Consider the following 15,711-nt stretch of genomic DNA (forward strand, 5'->3'; position numbering starts at 1 on the left):
TCTTGCTTCCTTCTAGATAATACTTATTAAGATACTCAGTCATAGAATTATCCCATCTTCCCAACAGCATCCAACCCAGAGCAAATCCCCACTTCCTTATATCCGCCTCAAAATAAGCTAACATAAGCCCAAATCTTACAGTAAATCCTTTCTAACCTAACACCCTCTTTCTTAGATTCCCCACAGTTCCTTATGGTATGAGGTCTCCATTGCTGCATCAAGCAATAAACTTACCTTGTTCAATCACAGGTGTGTCCTGGCAACCTTTGGCTGGATGGCATTGACAAAATGAAGTGCCTTTCTTATCTCCTCCTTCATAAATTCATACCAATCCTTGAGTGACAAACGGCTTCAGCCTAGTTATTGTTTTAGCATTAAGAAAGCTTGCATCTTTCTTTTCTTTTCTTTTCTTTTTTTTCTCAGATAGTGTAGCACAGCTTTATTTGGGAACCAATGTCCCTCCAGAGGCCACTGCTGTGGTAAGCACCATAGGTTAACAAGATAACATAGAATTTAATAACAAACTGAGTCCCATAGTCAATCGAGGTGGAGAAGGTCCCTGGTCCGGGAGAGATGATCGGGCCCCCGACAGTCAGTGGCGAGCTGGAAGGAAGGACTTCGGAGAGCCCCGGAGCATCGCCGCTTGCACATCGTAGAGGGTCTTCACCACAGCGCCCAGCAGGACTGACTACTCCAGAAAGCTTGCCTCTTGGTTAGGGGTTCTAGAATTTGACCCCCATGCCCCGTTTTTCAATTTATTCATGTTATAACACTTGAGAAAAGAGAGAAAATCAATCAAACTGTTGCAGAATATCGGTGAGGACCGAGAGACAAACGGCACCCAGAGGGCAAGGAGAACTCAGCTTTATTACACTAGTGGGCCCAGTGGGCTATTTCCCAAAGAACTGAGCGCTGACTGGGGTCAGGGGCTTTACTTTTATATGCTTAGGCCTCCAGCTTGAGGGGGGGTTGTCTGGTTGGGGTGCCAGGGAGATCTGTCCCTAGCAGCTATGATCCCTCAACTTTGTTTTGACAGGGAGGCCTCTAACTATGGGGCCTGCAGGAGTCATCTCTGATAAGGTATGGGAGGAGGAGGGGGCAGAGCTCTGAGGGGCAGCTTGCCGGGGACATCTCCAATAAGGGGGAGATTGAGTTCTTAGGGGGGCCTGCAGGAAACACCTCAACATATTCCCCCCTGTTGATGATCGGAAGGGGAACCCCGAAAGATCATCATCTAAACAGAGAGCGACAGCCCCGCAGGGTAAGGACATGGGCAGTGGTTAGATGGGAGACGGCACCTTCGATGAAGTGGACGAGGGCAGCAAAGACGTATGGGCCAATGGCAGCAAGGAGGAAAATGGAGAGTAAGGGGGAGTCAGGAAGTCCAGGACTGAAAGCCAAACCCCAGGAGGCGAGCTCCTCACAGCAGTTCTGTATGCGATCCCCGGAGCTCATGGACCCTGGCGGAGACGATCCCAGGCTGGCCTATGTAGCAGCAACATTCTTCTTGGAGGAAGAGACAGGTCCCACACTTTTCGGCTGTGAGCAGATCCAGGGCTCTACAGCCCACGAGGGCGACTGCTGCCAGGCTGGAGAGTTGGGTCTGGAGTGACGTGAGTGAGTCTGCGACCTGCTCCATGTCATCATTGATTTCTTGAGAAAGTTTGTTGTAAAAGTCAATGGAAGTCTCAAGGCGGGAGGCACCAGCGGCGACCCCTGTAAAGATGCCAGCACCTATGAGGAAAGGGGTGAAAGCCGCCCGGCGGGTGCGAAGGGAAGGAAAGACCCGAGACTGGAATTCAGCGTCAGCAAAACGGGGCAGAAGGAGAATGAAAATGAGCACGTAGCCACCTCCACCCTGATGCGCTCCAACACCTGCATGGGTAGCTTCCATTACAGAAGAGAGTGCAGAAGGGCAAAGGTGCAGAAAAGCTCTGGCAGCGGGTGCCGGGAGCCTGGGCAAGGCCAGGGGGCAGGTAACAGGCTAAGTTCGAGGCAGGAGCCACGGGGCGCCCACCGTGCCGGAAACGATGGAGGCTCTGAGCGGCCGGGCAGGGTCCTGGGCCTCCGGGACTTTGGGCCTGCGGAGGGAAGAGATTGCAGGGGAACTGGGAGGTCTGAGACTCTTGTTCCGGACCCCCAGAAGCAGGGACACTTCTAGGAGAGACCTAAGGGGGAAAAGGCAAAGGAGGCCTAAGAGCCAGAGGTCTCAGGCAGGTGAGTACGAGTAGAGGAGAAACCCATAACAGAAATCTGGACAGGAGGAGACCCCGCTGGGTGGGGGTCCAATCAGGCGGTCTTCTCAAGCATGGTCTTCAGTGGCTCGTCGGGCACTGGACGAGAAGTCCAGGCAGGCTGGTCCGACCCTGCTCGCTTGACTCAGGAGTGGTGAATCCACGGCGTGTTTCTGGAGACCATAAGTGCAGTGAAAGTGACAAAGATTACTGGTGTATGGGCCTGTTTATATGGGGGGCGGGGCTTACGTCTCTAATCTTGACTTAGACCCTGTCACCTAGAAGGTGGGGATGGACTGGGGTCCCTAACGAGTCAGGAGTTCTTTCTAGTAGATGTGAGTGCAGGCTCGCAAGGATCCTTCCCAGGGTGACAAGCCGACCTGGGAGTCACCCACTACTCTGAGGCTACCTGGAATGGATGACAGCAACAGGGGAGGCCGGCCACAGAGAATTTTAAATGGGGGAAAAACCATCCTTTTTAGGAGTACACCAGGAGTGGAGGGCACCTAAGGGGAGTAGATCCATCCATCCCAGGGAGGTTTCTTTTTCTTTTTTTTTGCAGTTAAATCTCTTTGAAGGCCAGGGGTCTCTTGGTCTCAGAGGACCGGAGCCCAGAATAAGGCCGACTGGAGGTTTTTATTGATAGGTATACAAATACAAGAAAGTAACATTGTTTCTTACACGGTCTGTGAGACTCATACATCATAGCAGAACAGTGTTTATTCCAATCACCCTTTGTCTGTAAACAGCCAAAGCACAAGGTCCCATGATGTCTTACTTAAAGTATGTACCTTCTCAGGGTCAAGTCTCTCATATTGTAACAGCTCCATTGAGACAAGTGGAGAGAGCTGATCTTTATCGCTCTCATGACTTCTGTCACAATCAGGTGTGAGGGAAAAGCCAGAGCCGGCAACAGCTTTTCCCAGGCAGGGGGAAGGAGAGGCAAGGCCCCTTCCCATATTTTTCTAAGGCAGCTCATTGGGGGTCCCCACTCAGTTCCGCCTGGCTTAGGTTGTATCTCCCGTGAGATATCTTACTCGTCCTTGGCTGCAAACAATCTTTTGGGGACCAGACAGAGAGACATAAGCTGTAAACACAAGGATGGAACAGAGTTCCAGAAAGGCACAGTCTCACAGACTCTTCTTTCCTTAAGGAAAGACACGGGGGGACAGTTGGCTAGGCTGTTTTGTGACTACATCTCCCCCTTTTTTTGTTTTGGAAGTATGAGAGACACAGACTGTGCAGTTTCTTCATTTATAGCCCGTTGGAGGGCTATTTGTCCACATCTGAGGACTATACAAAATGAACAAAGAATAATGAGCAGAATAGCAATAGCCCCAGCAAACTCTCCACCCAGAGTTTTTACCCATTTAACAGGGTTTTAATTGGAAAGTCCTTCTGCAGCTGCAGAAAGTGTCTCTTCTTCAGGGAGGAGCCGAAGTTTGGCGCTGGACATCTGATCTACTTCTTGTTGTAATTGTATAATGTCCACAGTGAGATTAGGCATATGTCCCAGGAGATGGGCTTGCACCTTAGACCAAGGGGTGCAAGTTTGATTATAAGAAAATGGGGTTACACAGTAAGTGGATACATTCCAATCACATTTTAAGGTAATCATAGTGTGAAGATTTTTTACTTGATCAACCACGAAGTACAACAGTGGTTTCTAAATCTGTTAATCTAACATTAGTTTTTTAAATCTATTTTGATTTGTTGACTTCATGATTTACTAGCATTTTCATGCCATTTTTGTACAAATTTTGTAGTTTGAACAGTTTGATGTAGAGCAACACCAGAAACAGCAGCAACAGTAGTTATAGTAATTATACCCATAATAGCAGTAATTAGCAATCCTACAAATTTTTTAGTTCTATGTAGTATCTTATGAAGCGATTGAAGAACAATATGAACAGTGGGAGAGCCGTCCCACGCTCGAAGGGCTTGGACAGGTATTTATAGATGTCTTCTCTTCTGTGGGTTGTCGCTCATGGTGTAGTTAGACACACCGACCAGGAATCTACAAAGGTTTTTCTTCAGGACCTGGAGAAATACAAGCAAAGCCTCTTTCCCATGTTCATAAAGTTTTTAGATGTCATTGATTAGTCTGAATGTCTTTTTACCAAATGGGTACATTCTCCAAAGCCTTAGGACTATGGAGATTATTAAAATGTCTTTTTGTAGCTGTGCGCCCAAGGTGTGGCTCTGTATTATTGCTAGAGCCAAAATAATTTTAAAAATTTAAAGTAAACATGGCTTTGGCCAGTTGTACTTGTGGAGGATTGTCTCCCCCCTTTTGTTTTTGAAGTTGTTTTTTGAGGGTACAATTAGCACGTTTTATAATAGCTTGTCTTTGGGGATTATAAGGAATCCCTGTGGTATGATTAATTTTCCACTGTTCACAAAATTTTGTGAACTTCTTACTAGTGTAAGCTGGGCCATTGTCTGTTTTAAAGGCTTGAGGGAGGCCCATAATGGAGAAGCAGATAAGTAAATGTCTGCAAGAGTGGCTAGCATTTTCTCCGCTTTGAGCGGTGGCTGAGATGAAACCAGAGGCATGAACAAAAGATAAACGTCCAAACAAGGGACACGAGTTACATCCATTTGCCAAATAGCATTAGGAACTAGTCCTCGGGGATTAACCCCTTCACGGCCCTCTTGAGAAGCATTAAGAATTTGGCAGTTTGGGCAAGTTTGAACTGTATGTCTGGCCTGTTTATAAGTAATAGGAAAACGAGCCAGAAGCCCAGCAGCATTTGTATGGGTTAAAGAATGAAATTGCGTTGCCTCAGTAACTAGAACATTAACAATTAAAGAATCAGCAACAGCATTGCCACGCGTCAGTGGTCCCGGTAGGGAGGTGTGGGCGCGTATATGAGCAATGAAAAATAGATGTTGTCGGTTTCTAACAACCTGTTGAAGCTGATTAAAAAGAAACTGAAGAGACGGGTTTGAGTTATTAGACAGTAACGCCGTCTTAATATTTTTTACTGTGTGAACAACATAAGCTGAATCAGAGACAATATTTAAAGGTTCAGTATAATCTTGTAAGGCAGTTAGCACAGCAACTAACTCTGCTCTCTGTGCAGAGGTACAATTAGTTTGAATGACTTGTTGATTTATTTCACTTACAATTGTTGCCCTGTCGTTACTAGAACCATCAGTAAAAACTGTTACAGCTTTTGAAATTGGATCTGGACTTAATCTTTTAGGGAGAATCCAACTGGTCTTTAGAAGGAAATGAAACAATTTATTTTTTGGATAGTGATTATCAATAATGCCAAAATATCCACAAATAGCTCTTTGCCAGATTTCAGAATGGGTATTTACGTGTGTAATTTGTTGTTTTTTTAAACGGAACTACTGTTGCAGAGTTTGTAAGCAGAAAACGCCTCACACAAAAATTAAAAGTTAACTTGTACGCAAAGTTTAAACTGGGAATTGAACTTGGGTCTCCCGCTTGGGGTGCAAAAATTCTACTGCTGCACTGCTAGGGGAGCACCGATTGTGGTACTGTTAAAGAAGGGGAAATCCAGAGGTAGGAAGCTGGGCGGGGCCTTCCTTTGACGGTCCTCCCCTCCCCTCCCCTCCCCTCCCCTCCCCTCCCCTCCCCTCCCCTCCCCTCCCCTCCCCTCCCCTCCCCTCCCCTCCCCTCCCCTTTCTTTCGCATTACTCAAGCAAAATTGGTTTTTTCTGTAGTTTGGGAGCTGGGCAAGGCCCAGGCTGCGCTGGCGGAGCGCTTGGGGGCAGCTGGGGTGGCCGCCAGGGTGTTCCCGGGTTCCCAAGCTGAGCTGAGACGGCTCTGCCAGAGACTGCTGTCAGGCCGAGGTTCTGTTTAGGTTCGCAATACGGGAGCGTGCCCGCGCGGGTTTCTTCAGTGGCGACCGAGCAGGGAGCAGGGACCCGAGAGCTGCCGCTGAAAGCTTCAGGACTGGGGAGAGGGTGCAGGGAGTGCCGAGTGCTGACTGTCGTTGGCTTTTGGCTCTCTCCCCGGAGAGGCTGGTGCGTGGAAGTTCGAAAGGGGCTGTCTTTCCTTCTCCTCCGCCGCCCCCCCCCTCCACGAGCTGCGTCCTTTCTCCGCCAGGCTCCCTGGGGCGAAGGCCAGAGGGTGTAGCACCACCCGGTGCCCGGATCCAGTCTTGCTGAAATCTCTGCTTCCCAGGACTGGGGTAGGGAGGGAGAGCGGAGAGAGAAGCCTCTCTCCTCCATTATATTACAGTCTCCCCTGGAGGCCTGGGTTTCTATGTTGGCTGCAGGGCGCTCACGCAGCCCTTGGGCCGCTTCCCCTCCCGCTCGCACTCGCCAGGAATGTGGGGTTCTCATTGTTACTCTACGTTCCAGAGGCGTGTCTCCGCGCTCCCGCTCATGCTGCAACTCGCACTGTCCCCAAACACAGTGGATCACGGCTCCCCGAAATGTTTTTCTGGTACTCAGATGTCTGTCCTCAAACATTCAGTGGAGTTTTCTTTCAGAGCCTAGGTTACGAGAATCCTGCACTGTCCCTTTTTACTAGAGCAGAACACCCCAAAGTGCAAGGATCTTGGCAATTTCTAACCAGGAGTTAACGTATGGAAACTGACCGGGTGACCAGAATTGCCGGTCACTACAATATAAATGCGTAGGACGACGACCAGGTCTAGGGTTCCTTCTGACTGCCAGCTGACGTTAAAAGTGGGTTATTCTAATTCACATAGGGTTCTTAATTTTTCCTGGGGTCATGCAGACTCCATAATTTCCGCAAAAACCCTTTCTAAAATTCTTTAACATACAATCTAAGACTGCAGGCTTACTTTACTTTCCTCCCATAGCGCACGATGTCGCAGACGGCGGGGGGGGGGGGGGGGGGGGGCAGTTATTCAGGTGCTGCCATGCGGGCGTCCCTTGCGGGAACTTAGGAGCGTTTTTTTTGGCTACAGTGTATTGTGAATAATTTCACAGACTCCGTGGAGTGAATCACTGTTATGCCAAATGAAGCTCTTTGAGAATCAGGGCGAAGCATATCCAGGTTTCCATAGCCAAAGCAAGGGAATCAGACAAACAGACACAAAATCACTCACACACAGGATTGACACCCTCCCATGGGTGTCCCTGACTGGTAGGTTATAAGAACCTACAAGGAGGTGATCAGGCTCCTCTTCTGTCACATGGGACAGGACTGGCTCCGGACAATGGCCTCGAGGCTTACCTGGTCCGACGGGTGGATCCGGCTGGTTGTCCTCGGTCCCTCTCTGCGGGTCCAGCTGGGGAGGCGCAGGCCGCAGCTGCCCGGAGAAGCCCGGTCCGGGGTCCGCCAAAATCGGCGGGGCGCGCCTACACCCTTCTCGGGCCTCCCGTTGCCCCACGGCCCGCCTCTCACCCCACACCGGTGGCGCAAGGGGCCATCGCGGTTGGGTTTCCCGGTCAGGGAACCAAATGTTGCAGAATATCGGTGAGGAATGAGAGACACAAACGGCACCCAGAGGGCAAGGAGAACTCAGCTTTATTACACTAGTGGGCCCAGTGGGATATTTCCCAAAGAACTGAGCACTGACTGGGGTCAGGGGCTTTACTTTTATATGCTTAGGCCTCCGGGTTGAGGGGGAGAAGTCTGGCCCGGGTGCCAGGGAGATCCGTCCCTAGCAGCTGTGATCCCTCAACTTTGTTTTGACAGGGAGGCCTCTAACTATGGTGCCTGCGGGAGTCATCTCTGATAAGGTATGGGAAGAGGAGGGGCCAGAGCTCTAAGGGGGAGCTTGCGGGGGACATCTCCAATAAGGGGGAGATTGAGCTCTTAGGGGGGGGCCTGTAGGAAAAACCTCAACAAAATAATGGAAGAATCTTACCACATCACAGGCAAGCTGGTGACTCTTAAGGAGGCCCTCCTCTGGGGCATACTTCCCTTCTCCTGAGTCTTGGTCTTTAGTTTGGCTCATAGTCTGAATATAGATTTTTAAAGTTAGTCAACTCCTACGTGAGGCGTACAGTCCAAGGCTATTTCTCCCTGTATCTCTATTTTGTTATATACTCACCTTGTAGTACTTGGTCTTATAAAAATGTGGGAAGGTAGGTCTCAGCACTCAAATCTTCCTGCTGGCACTGAAAGCTTTCTTTCCATCTTGATGTAGCTTATTTGTGTATTTCTGTAGGATTTCTCTATTTCTTTTAAGGGAAAGAAAGAAGCAGACACTCAGAACCAACGTCAGGTTGCTCAGAGATGGGCCAACAGGACCTTGTCCTTCCTGGTGTTCTTTCACCTTCTCACCAGGGGGAGGCACTGTGTCCCTAAGGAAAGTCACTTCCTCCGCCTTCCCTGCCTTGAGCCTCTCCAGGTTCTCTCTTAGTTCACTCCAGCGTGGGAAACACCCTGTGGCCATTTGGGTCTCATTTCTATGAAGGGAAAGAAACACTCTAACTGAAAAATAAAGCTAGACAGACCTGTTTCTGGGGATAGAGCTTATAGCTCTCCTCCACCCCTGATGATGCTGTTGATGGTAGATTTAATTGCCATATAATTGACATAGCATTGTGTAAGTTTAAGGTGTTCAATGTGTTGATTGGATGTATTTATAGATGGCAATATGATTGCCACTGTCATATTAGCTAACACCTCTATTATGTCACATAGTTATTTCCTTTTTGTGGTGAGAATAATTAAGGTCTAGTCTTTCAGCAACAAATACAGTATTATAAATATGTGGATTACAAATCAATAACATAAATTACAAATTAATAATACAATAATACAAATCATATTGTAATACATAAGTATCAAACAAGCACAATGTATGTCTTAAACTTACATGATGTTATATGTCAATTATAGCTCAATTAAAAAAGAGAATTCCATGTTAATCTATATTAATCTTCATGTTAATAAAATATAGACTCGGATTCCTGGGCTGCAAGACCATAGGAAAAACACCGGTCTATATGACATTCTCTTTCACAGTTTCTCTCAGATTTGTTCAGCAAAATGCCTCCTCAAGTGGTGGTCTTTCAAGAGGAATTGAGACAGATCCAAAAGACAGCCCTCTGCTGGGCCTACCGGTAACTCGCACCTTCTCCAGGTGTCTCTCGCTGGCTAGCCCAGGCACATAGACTTCTATCCTCACCCCTGCCAAGGAAAAGAACCTGAATCCTTGAAAATATTGGTAACATTTATTTGGGGGGGTCTTGGTGAGGACTATTAGCCTGAGAGCAGAGTCCAAGAAGCCGTGAAACAGTGCTCTAACTTAGGGGAAATGGGGGGGGTGTGCTTATACAGGCAGAAGAGTAAATTAAAAAGGACTTATGATGCATTTGAAATGTCGATTAGGGTACATGCGGTTCAACGATGAACAGTTTTACATCAAATGGAAGAAATGTGTAGAAATATAGTCACAGAGCAGCCTAGGCAACTGTCCCCCCGTGTCTTTCCTTAAGGAAAGAAGAGTCTGTGAGACTGTGCCTTTCTGGGACTCTGTTCCATCCTTGTGTTTACACCTTATGTCTCTCTGTCTGGTCCCTAAAAGATGGTTTGCAGCCAAAGACGGGTAGGATATCTCACGGGAGATACAACCTAAGCCAGGCATAACCGAGTGGAGACCCCCAATGAGCTGCCTTAGAAAAATATGGGAAGGGGCCTTGCCTCCCCTTCCCCCTGCCTGGGAAAAGCTGTTGCCGGTTCTGGCTTTTCCCTGGCACCTGTTTGTGAGAGAAGTCATGAGAGCGATAAAGATCAGCTCTCTCTGCTTAGCTCAACGGAGCTGTTACAATATGAGAGACTTGACACTGAAAATGTACATACCTTAGGTAAGACATCGTGGGAACTTGTGCTTGGGCTGTTTACACACAAAGGGTGATTGGAATAAACATTTTTCTGCTATGATGTATGAGTCTCAGAGACCGTGTAAGAAACAATGTTACTTTCCTGTATTTGTATACCTATCAATAAAAACCTCCAGTCGGCCATATTCTGGGCTCCAGTCCTCTGAGACTGAGAGACCCCTGGCCTTTGGAGAGATTTAACTACATTAAGTCTTTGTTTGTTTCTTTCTTAAAAACTTAACTCAAGCCACCACTTCTCGCACCCTCACTGCCCGTGTTGCGCTGGACGCGACATAGAAACACAGGGTTGAGCTTCAGGGCCCCTCGATGTCAGGAAGTTTTAATTAACGTCCAGAAACAAATTACTTCAAAACTCTGAGGTGGTTTTTATCAGTATGTAGACAGAACAGGCACTGCTATCTGTAATCACTGATCTTTAGTGTTGAAACTGTAGCATATGTATGTGACTACCCTCGTGATTTGTGCTTTTGTAAGAAAATGAGGAAAGCTCGTTATTCTCTCTTGGTTACTGACTAAGTCAGAGAAGCTGAAGCACCGTTTCCGTTCTCATTTTCCCCTTTTGGTCACAAATCAATCCAGAGGACGCACTGACTGTTTTGATCGTCATCTGGTTCCACGAGGCTGGGAAGGCTCGTTCCTAGGAAGTGAATTGCAGTTATGTTAGATGTTACTCGGCGTTTCTCTTTTGACCAATGAGGAGGAAGAGCCTTTTATTAGATAACTTGGAATGTGAGCATGGGCCAAATAGTTGTGGTTTTAAGAATGGCTTCCCCGTGGTGTTTAGTCAGGTATAGATCTGACAGCTAATGAGGAAAAATGCTCTGAATCATTTCTAATCTATGGGCTATCGTGATCTGAGTTCTATTATTTCTGTTGTGCCTCTTCCTTCTGCATCTATTATAACATTTATATAATACAAAGAGAGACAATAACAATAATCCAATAGCAAATACTTGACTTACAGTATGTGACTAAAAGTTACGTTAATAGTGGGAAAAGCCAGTGGGTAGCTAGTAAAGAATCATCATAATAATGAATGATTAGAGTGTCATTTGCTAACAAAGAAGAAAGATTAGCCAGTTCCTAAACTAGCTTGTCTCTATTTATTCGGGGCGTGAAAGGGGAGGTGTCTTGAAAGGCATACAAGGTGTAATCACAAAATACAGTGAATGTTTAAGTGAAAAACAAATTATTACAGTAAAAGACACATTGCCATTAATCGCCCTAAAAATCACTTCTGGTACGGCAATTTCTGTCAAATAAAAACATTATGGTGTGTCCTCATCCACCTTATTCACCCGATCTGGCAACATGCGACTTCTGGCTCTTCCCCAAAGTCAAAATGACCATGAAAGGTAAATGTTTTGAATCAATTCAGGACATCGAGGCAGCCATGACAGTGCAACTAAGAACACTCGTGAAAGAGGACCTCCAGAACTGCTTCAGAAAGTGGTAAGAACGATGGAATAAATGTGTTTGAAGCGAGAAAGAGAGTATTTTGAGGGGGATTAATGGAAATGTGTCTTTTACTGTAATAAAGTTTTAAAATGTAAACATTCACTCTTTTTTTTTTATCACCTTTCGTATATACGTACCAACTCCTCTTTATTCATTCTTCCATCTATGGACACCCAGGCTGCCTTCACACCTTGGCCATTGTAAACAATGTTGCAATGAACATATGGATGCACACATCCCCTCAAAGTAGTATTTGGGGTTTCTTCGGATAAATACCTGAAATAAGATTACAGGTTCCTTCATTGTCTCTTGTTATAAGCTTTGTTTTAAAATCTATTTTGTCTACTACCCCAGCTTTTTGTTTGTTTCCATTTTCATGAAATATCTTTTTCCATCCATTTGCTTTCTATCTGTGTGTGCGTTTGTCAGTCTGAAGTGAATCTCTTATAGGCAGCATATGTAAGGTTTATGTTTTCTTATCCATTCGCCCTCCTATGTCTTTTGATTGAAGCATTTAATACATTTACATTTATAGTAATTGATGATAGATATGTAGCTATTGCCGTTTTATTATTCATATTTTTTATCTTTTCTCCTTTTATTCCCATCTTACAGCAGTCCCTCTAAGATTCCTTGTAATACTTGTTTGGTGGTAATGAACTCTTTTACATTTTTCTCATCTGGGAAGCTCTTTATCTGTCCTTTGATTTTAAATGATAGTCTTGCTGGGTCGAGTGCTCTTCGTTGTATGTCCTTGTTTTTCATCATGTTGAATATTTTGTGCCCGTTCCTTTTAGCCTGCAAAGTTTCTGTTGAGAAATCAGCTGACAGTTTTATGGGAGCTCCCTTATAAATTACTAGTGCCTTTCTCTTGTTGCTTTTAAGATTCTCTGCTTGTCTTTAACCTTTGCCATTTTAATTATGATGTGTCTCGGTGTGGGGCTGTTTGGGTTCATCTTGTTTGGGACTTGCTGAGCTTCCCGGGCTTGTGTGTCTATTTCCTTCATCAGCTTAGCAAAGTTTTCTGTCATTATTTCTTCAAATAAGTTCTCAATCCTTTGCTTTCTTCTCATTCTGGTACCCCTACTATGTGAACGTTGTTATGCTTGATGTTGTTCTGGAGGCCTCTTAAACTATCCTCATTTGTCTTTTTATTCTTTTTTCTTTTTGCTATTCCGATTCGGTATTTTCTGCTACCTAGTCTTTCAAATTACTGATTCAATCCTCTGCTTCATCTAGTCTGCTGGGGATTCCTTCTAGTGTATTCTTCATTCGCTTATTGTATTCTTCACTTGTAAGTGGATCATTTTTATGGTTTCTATGTCCTTTTTTTATGCTTGCTATCTCTTTGTTGGAGTTCTCACTAAGTTCCTTGAGCATCCTTATAACGAGTGTTTTGAACTCTGTCTCTGATAGGCCCTTGCCTCCATCTCATTTAGTTCTTTTTCTGGAGTTCTCGCCTGTTCCCTCATTTGGAACATATTTCTTTGTTTCCTCATTTTGGCTGCCTCTTTATGTTTGTTTCTGGAAACAAAGAAATGTGTTCCAAATGAGGGAACAGGAGAAAACTCCAGAAAAAGAACTAAATGAGATGGAGGCAAGGACCTATCAGAGACAGAGTTCAAAACACTGGTTATAAGGATGCTCAAGGAACTTAATGAGAACTTCAACAAAGAGATAGCAAGCATAAAAAAGGACATTGAAACCATAAAATGGTTCCTATTAGGTAGATCTGCTATGTCTCCCCGTCTTGGCCAGATGGTCTTATATAGTAGGTGCCCTGTGGGGCCCAGTGGCACAGTCTCCCTGGTCACCTGCTCCAAGTCCTCCAAGAGCTTCCCTTGTGTGGGTTGTATGTGCCCTCCTCTTATACTTGAGCCTTGATTGTTATTGGCACATCAGTGGATGGGATTGTCCCTCAGGCTGACTGGCTGTGGGGTTTGGCCACATCCACAGCTGACAGCTTACCCCTCTGAGTGGGATTCACCCCAATGGGCTCTGGTGCCTGTTGAGACTGCCCTTTTTGTATGTTACTTGTGCGGCTAATTGGGCAGTTCTTTGCTGTGGTGTGAAGCCAACCTCCAAGTATGTTGGTTCTGGAGCCTCTTGAGGGGAGCTCCGGTGCAGGCCCAGGTCACCTACTGCCTGTGACCAGCCAGGGGCTACCTGGTAGGAGCTACAAAGCAATCTACAGTTGTTTGCTGCCTGTGCTAAATAGTGTGGGAGAGGCCACACTATAAACTGACGATATCTGCCACCAGTACTGGGCCTGGCATAGCTCCCAACAAGCCAGCACACCCTGAAGCCTGCTGCCAACAGCCAGCTCCCTTAGTTCAGTCACTGTGGTACACAAATTGGCTAAGGTAGGGTCCCAGAGTCACTAGCTTGGGAAGAGTTCTTATCAATAGACTAATGTACATTCTGGTTTGTTGCCAGTTCTCAGCCTGGAACTACTCAGCAAAAGTCTCAGAGCAGACCAAAACCAGTTACTGCCTGCCTGAGGCCTGTGACCCTGATAGTTTTACAAGAAACAGTGCAGTGTGGTAGGGCTGGCTCCTTACCAAAGAAGTGCCTCTGGTAGGTCAGGGTTCCAGGGAATAAGCAACATGGAGCAGTGGAGCTCACCAAACCAATTCAGATTCAGAGTAGGCCATGGGCATGGGAGCAGGGCTCAGCATAGGAAAGATGGTGCTCGCCTGCTGGCTGCATGGGAGGAGGGCCCACCACAGGGAAAATGGTGACTGCCTCTCCTGTCATCGCCCTGAATCCACACAACACAGTCCCTCCCATATGTCTCCAATGCCCCCTGAGTCACTGTCCCTCCACTAGAGCCCAGGGTGAGTTTCTGCAAGTGAGTGAGTCTGTGTGTGTGGGCCCTTTAAGAGGACATCTGGGTTTCTTGCAGCCTTCCACGCCACTTGGACTGTCAGAATCCCCACTGTTTTTTACAGCCAGATATTGTGGGGGCTCCTCTTCCTGGCACCAGTATACTGGGCTGGGGAGCCTGGCGTGGGGCTGGAGTCCCTTGCTCCTCCAGGGGGAACCTTCATGGTCAAGATATCCCTCTCGGTTCTCAACTGCCACATGGAGATTTGGGGCCTGTCCGGTCCACATTTCTGCCCCTCTTCCGTGTTTCCCCGAAAATAAGACCTAACCGGAAAATGAGCCCTAGCATGATTTTTAATAAGATATCCCCTGACAATAAGCCCTAATGCATATTTTGGAGCAAAACTTAATATAAGACCCGGTCTTATTTTGGGGGAAACACGGTACCAGGCTTGAGGTGGCTTCTTTATAGTCGTAGTTATAAAACTTCTGTTCAGCTGGACTTCAGATGGTTCCCCAGATTGATTGCTCTATAAGTTAGTTGCAATTTTAACGTGTTCATGGAAGGAGGAAGACATGACACTATCTTGGCTGTCTCTCTGGCCATGTTTCTTATAATAAAAACAGACTCCTCTGTTTGCTGTGCGTATGGGTTTCCTTATTGGCCCAATTTGTTACTTAATTGTTGTAGTTGTAAATTCATAATTCTTGTGACTTTATCTTTTTCCTTCTTCTGAATGGTTTTAGATAGCTGATTGGCTAAATCTCCTAATTCATTATATGTATTGTGGCCCAGCCTAAATCACACCATGCTATAAAAAGTGAAAAGTTCTTCATCTAGCCCATTTTAAAATGTTGAATTCATAGAGTCAATTTGGTGACTCCGAAGGCTAGCAGGTCCCATTCTCAAATATTGTTTAAAGGTCTTTTCAAACCTCTCAAAGGAATCAAGTACAGTTTCAACTGGCTGCTTTTTGCATTGCTGGATCCTAGCCCAATCGACAGGTTCAGGAAATATTTCAGGGATGTGATTATGTAAGCAGTTAGCAATTTCACAGCTTTTCTCTATCAACTTAACATGCTTTACAAAATCCTCTAAGGGGTTTTTCCCCTCTGCCTTAGCTAACCATTCTGTTCCTTTGCTGTCAGAGACCAGCACGTGCAATAATTGATATAAATTAATGGGTACAAAACCAGAATATCCTGATTCATAAGCCTTAATTGTTAAATCAAATTCTCTTGCAAATCCAACAGGATGTTAAAAGGGATCTGGGAAATCTTTGGTTAATTTTTTTAGTTCTGTTCTTGTCCAAGGGACGTAAGTATGTATGTGCTCCCTTTTTCCTATGACTGGCTTTTCTTTGAAAGGTGCTATTATAATTTCCTCCTC

At 45.9% G+C, this 15,711-nt stretch overlaps 1 long non-coding RNA gene across 1 annotated transcript; it reads right to left on the minus strand.

Annotated features, from left to right (window-relative positions):
• Positions 1–424: 424 nt before the first annotated feature.
• On the minus strand, positions 425–8,468 carry LOC148757545 (uncharacterized). The gene is made up of 3 exons (XR_016021990.1): positions 8,240–8,468; positions 7,417–8,146; positions 425–4,274 (listed from the first exon to the last, which is right to left on the minus strand). It is a non-coding gene; the product is annotated as an uncharacterized LOC148757545 (long non-coding RNA).
• Between the last annotated feature and the right edge of the window lie 7,243 nt (positions 8,469–15,711).

Source organism: Rhinolophus sinicus, chromosome 8, assembly GCF_057876585.1.
Source record: "Rhinolophus sinicus isolate RSI-liver-muscle chromosome 8, RSI-T2T, whole genome shotgun sequence".
NCBI lineage: Eukaryota > Metazoa > Chordata > Mammalia > Chiroptera > Rhinolophidae > Rhinolophus > Rhinolophus sinicus.